This window comes from Acanthochromis polyacanthus, chromosome 17, assembly GCF_021347895.1.
Source record: "Acanthochromis polyacanthus isolate Apoly-LR-REF ecotype Palm Island chromosome 17, KAUST_Apoly_ChrSc, whole genome shotgun sequence".
NCBI classification, from domain to species: Eukaryota; Metazoa; Chordata; class Actinopteri; family Pomacentridae; genus Acanthochromis; species Acanthochromis polyacanthus.
Window position 1 is genome coordinate 16,437,838 of NC_067129.1, and position 5,447 is coordinate 16,443,284.

Consider the following 5,447-nt stretch of genomic DNA (forward strand, 5'->3'; position numbering starts at 1 on the left):
AGGGAACAGGTAATCCTCCTTCAACCATGTTTCTATCTCAATTAACAATCTCCTCCAAAAGGATGCTCAGCTCCTCCAAGCACAAGTCAGAGTGACACTGAGAGTGCAACATCCACTATGAACAGGGTCACACTGCACCACTGAGTGGGAGAAGGCAGTGCTTGCAGCTGCTTTTCTGCATCAGCTCATAGGACAAACTATTTGTATTTCTTTCAGAAATTTCTGAAATACAACAATAGGTAAAAATGAAAATGACATTCACCAGCACATGCAAGAAGCTGCGCAGGAACCAGAGTTAATCTTTGGTTATGATGTTTTCCAAAATTGATATGAAGAAGGGAATTTTTTTCCCCATTGTCTTCTAGTTGATACTGCCTGAAACTGGATCTGTAACACAAGCTTCAACTCCTCAGATGTTTGTCTTTCTTTGGTCACTTACATTCAGCTCAGAGTAACAGTAATATTTTGATGCATCTATTAGGGTCAGATATATCCACTTTGCACCCACAAGTTTTTTCCCACACCGTTTGGAATAGCATCCCCATCTTCCAAGCATGCAATCCCGATTTTCCAAACTGGAATTCTGAATGGATGACTGATTTAATTCCTTTGGAAATCAAGAGAAATAAAAGGCCTGACTGTCTCTACAGGCAGCCAGAAGGTACTGCAACTGCTCAGTCCTACATTTCTGCCCTCCGATTGGTTCCAGTGTCTTGACCAGCTCTACCTCTACCTCCTCCTCTCCCTCCTCGTAATTCTCTTCCTCATTATTGTTCATGCCATTTCTGTGATTTCCCTCCTTTATTGGACCTTGCTGGTGTTTCACTTCATCCTGTTCTATGTTCTCTTTGTTACATTTTCTTTCTCTTCCACCTCTTTCCTCTTCTGCCCACCAGCTATGTCCTCCTGGACCTCATCTTCCTCCTGGTACTGGTCATCCAGATAGTCTTCTTGTTGATCTGGGTTTCCAGCCATCACCAGTTCCTCTACAGCAGGTTATTCAGGTCCTGGGTGTGTGTCTATGTGCTGGGTTGGCACTGCTGACTGGTCACGTTTGTTGTTGTAAGACAAAGGTGATATACTTCACCACAAGAAATAGTTGCGTTGTCAATCATTTATTCAGCTTAAGTATCAACAGATGTAATATAATTCTATGGAAAAAGTAAGTACACCCTTGGCATCAGAAGCCGGCATTGCTCCTTCAGCAGAAACAACTTCTTGAAAGCATTTTACATAATTGTCTGTTGGTCCCTGACACCAGCTTGCAGCTTTAACTCTTCCATGTAAAATTCTTTCAGTTGCAAAATGTTTGAGAGTTTTCTTGAACTGACTTCAAATGCCCCACACAATATTCTGGGATTCAAATCTGGGCCTTTCCGTAACCCTCCATTTCTTCTTTTTGAGCCTGACTCTTGTGGGTTTGTTGTAAATCCAAGAGAATTACAGAAAAGCAATCATTTGACCTTCTTTGAAACAGTTCCTGCAGATAAAGGTGATATACTTACTGAACGTGCTGCATTTTGCGCCAGAAATGTTCACTGCTACCGTGGCCAAATAACTTTGCCTTTGATTTTTCTGTCCAAAGCGCACTATTTCAAAATGCCTGCTCATTGCATGTACGTTCATTGGCAAACAGTAGCTTTGGTCTGACTTTCTTTTTGGACAGCAAAGGATTTTTCCTGGCACACCACATATTTAGGCCATTTCAAATCAACAGCACTTCCTTACAGTGGAAGGAGTTATTTAGAAAAAGTTCTGTTTAAATCCCTTGCCAGACTCGCAGATATCCATAAACTTTTCTCCAAAGGTCTTAGAGATTTCTCTAGATTTTAGCATGATGACACTACGCACTTCAATAGCAAAGAGAGCGACAGACCCTGGATGTCAGAGATTTTAGAAAGGAAAAGTTCAAGGTTCAAGCCACTGACACACTTTTATTGATTTGAAGTTGTGATAAATGTACTAATTTGCCAATGTGATTGAACAAGCATTTATTTATTTGTATTACAACATTTTGAGTGTCATTATATAAGTATATTGCATTTACCTGGAGGCACGATTTCAAAGAGGATCAAGTCTTTGCTTGTTTAAATATGTCAAGAAATCAACAGTTTCCGTGGGATGTATGTATGGGATGTCTGTTTTTCATGTCTGTATAATACTAGTATATTCGTGCTTTGTGAGATTTACAGCAAAAATATGGACTAGTGTGTAGGGTTGTTATAAAAAAATGCAAAAACCATTCTTTACCCAGTCTTGGGCTGCTTTGGCTCAGATGATGTATGGAATGAAAACATTGTACTTAGTTTAACTCACTGAGCATTTACCTGTGGAAAGTCCTGAGTCTCTGTGGTCTGATGTACCGGTAAGTGTGTGGGTGGCCTCCTTGGAGACAACTACAGAGGGACGAAGAGCCCTTATTGTTAGAGAGGGGATTTCCCTCTATTGTCATTACTGCAGTTATTACTGACCTCTATTGATTCACATGCTATCTGTTTGGCTTCACTTAACCTCTGATCCTGAGAGACTCCAGATCTCACAGTTCCTCCAGGTTTAGATGTCAGAAGCTGCCAACTTTGTAATTTGCAAAGTTGTTGAGATGTGTAAAGGTCACCACAACTGAAATGTCTTTATGTGTTGTGGGGGCTCTTCACCCTGCCTTTTCAGACATTTCTCTATTTCCAACTTTTGCCTGTTATTTTTTCAGACCTGTTCTGCAATGACCAGTGGATTTCTTACTTCATCAAAACTAACTAACTAACTAACTAACTAACTAACTAACATTTTTGATAAATGCTCTGCCTTTAGGCAAAAATCTGGGGCAAAATGTGGCCAGGTATGATCCTGTGCATCACCTGTAATTGCACTGAATGCTATAAAACAAGTCAAGTGGGAATGCAATCTATGAATTTAGACGAGATTATATTGTTTTCAGTCACACAACCAGTACAGGTGGAATTTGTTCTTTGGCAGCAATGTAAAACTCAGCAACACAGTCAATATGTAGTTCAGCCTCAGAATCAGTAGAAAAATAATATATTAGTTGAGAACGTGGATGTACAATGGCCTTAAAAGTCCTGTCTGTAAGATTAAAAACGTTTTTACCCTTGCTTAAGGTGGTTCCTGACTTTTTTTGAAATAGTGTTGAATGCATATAATGGCAGACCTTTTTCTAGAGGTTTCCTGGTTCTATTCTGTTTATTATAGACATTCACAGTGTAGCCTATACTGCCACCTTCTGATGACTCAGTGCAGTCTACTTCATTTGCTTCATTGCAATTAATGGAAACAGACCTGATTTGCAATTCATCATTTTTGCAGCATTTAAAAAAATGTGTCAAATTTGGTTGGCAATCTCACAAAAACATTTGAGAGTCTGTTTCACGTTTTTGCATTTTTAGCAACATAGATCATCCTACATGTTTGGAAAGGGAGGGTGAGTTGAGGAGTATTCAGTTTGTTGCAATAGGCCTTACCACTAGGTGATACTATATCTCACACCTTTAAGGCTGGGGTCGGAAATGTCAACAGAACATATCTGTTGCCAGCATCTTCACTTCAGCTCACTTCATCATGTACAAGACTTTCTCTCCTATCATCACTGTTGACATTTTCCCATGATGCTGGATGTTCCTGACAAGTGTGGACGAGCTGATGGATCTGTAGAAGTTCTTCTTCTACTGGTCATTAAAAGTCCTCCTGTGAACTACAACCATCAAAAGGTGCTGCGTAAAACCTGGGCTAAAGAGAGATTGCAGAATGGTGTGTGGATCACACTCGTCATCTCAGGATGAAGAGGTGATGGTTCTGAGTGAAGCAATTCAACAAACTCCTCACACTAGAGCAACGTGGGAACAATGACATCCTCCAATGGGACTTTTTTTGACACGTTCTTCAACCCAACCTTAAAGCAAACCCTCTTCCGAGAATGGATGGACAGAAACTGTCCACAAGTTCGCTTCCTGATGAACATCGATCATGATGTTCTTGCCAACACAGAAAACATGGCTGAGTGTCTAATAACCCTGAATGACATTGATGGAAGCAAATATCTTTATATCAGATGCTTGGTAGAGAATATTATACCCGTTTAATCACCACAGAGTAGATGTAATATTTCAGATCAGGTGTATGAACCAGGATCATACCCAATTTCTTGTTGTGGTGGAGCTTTCCTGTTGTCCAACATGTCCCACTCCCATTATCCCATTGATAATGTCTACATAGCAATGTGCCTGGAGAAATCAGGACTTGGTCCTGAATCCCAACATTGGTACAAAGATTGGATTCAGAATAAGTTTTATTGTCATTAAGCGACATCTAATAAAATTGCATGTGGCTTTTCTCCTTATATACAAGTAACAGACTGGGCTTAAATATATATAAAAACAAGGAAGATGTACAAAAATTATATAAATAGTTTGTTTACAGAAATATAAATAAGTAGTACCACACAGAGCAGATAGCAGGACATCGCAGTCCTGACCATATTGATCATTTAAATCCTTATTATTTTAGAAATTCTACTTGTGTCTTTTGTGGAACAGCTTAATTACCTAGTCTGAAATACAAACGTTATGAGGTACACTTGTTCATTATAATGTAATCCAATCCAAAGACAACAATTCTGCTGTTAGCTGGATCATCTACAGTATAGTTGTGTTATTCAGTGAGTTGTTTGTAGAGATATAGCGAAATGCATTACGTCAAAAAGTGTTTTAAATATTCTGGGACTCCTAAATACTGGTAATGTATCTGATTATAGCTCATAAATTACAGTGAAATTATTTTTGGACTCTGGGAAATGAGGGGTAAAAGGATAAGGGACTTAAATTAAACTGTGTGCACTGTAACACGGTAAAAGAGTAAAACTGTGATAGTCGGAGTGAAATTGGTTATGGTGACAGGCATTATAAAAGGGGTTTTAGCCTTCTATTGTAAATATAGCATAGACTACCTTTCTTGAAAAACAAAGCAGTAGGGTAAGACTGGGAAAGGTGGATGTACCTTCAATTCTTAATTGTAAAATAATCATGTATACATTTTTCAAACCATAATAGAATATATACAGCACAGACGATGTTTGAGCTTGTGTTGTTCACATACATGTTAGTGGGAAATTACTCTAATTGTGTTCAATATCAGTCTTCTGTATGTGAAACATTCCCTGCGATCACAACAAATCAAAGAATGGAGCTTTGCCACCACTTACTGGGCAAAGTGAATTACAACAACAAACGCAGGACAAAACCAAGCCAAGAAAATAAGAAATATACAGGACATAGAGCAAAGAAATAAATGTTGCCATGTCCATGCCATTACTTAAAAACTTCTCACTGATTTACTTAATTTGCTAAACTTGGAAACAGAGTAAATCCACTGGATAACTTTGGAGTGTGCTGTCAGAATAATTGCAGATTTGTATTTTACATTCATTTTTGTTCATA

General features: G+C 38.7%; 1 pseudogene; it reads left to right on the forward strand.

Moving 5' to 3' along the window:
• The first annotated feature begins 2,826 nt into the window (after positions 1-2,826).
• Positions 2,827-4,094, forward strand: LOC110963642 (N-acetyllactosaminide beta-1,3-N-acetylglucosaminyltransferase 3-like; annotated as a pseudogene).
• The last annotated feature ends 1,353 nt before the right edge of the window (positions 4,095-5,447 follow it).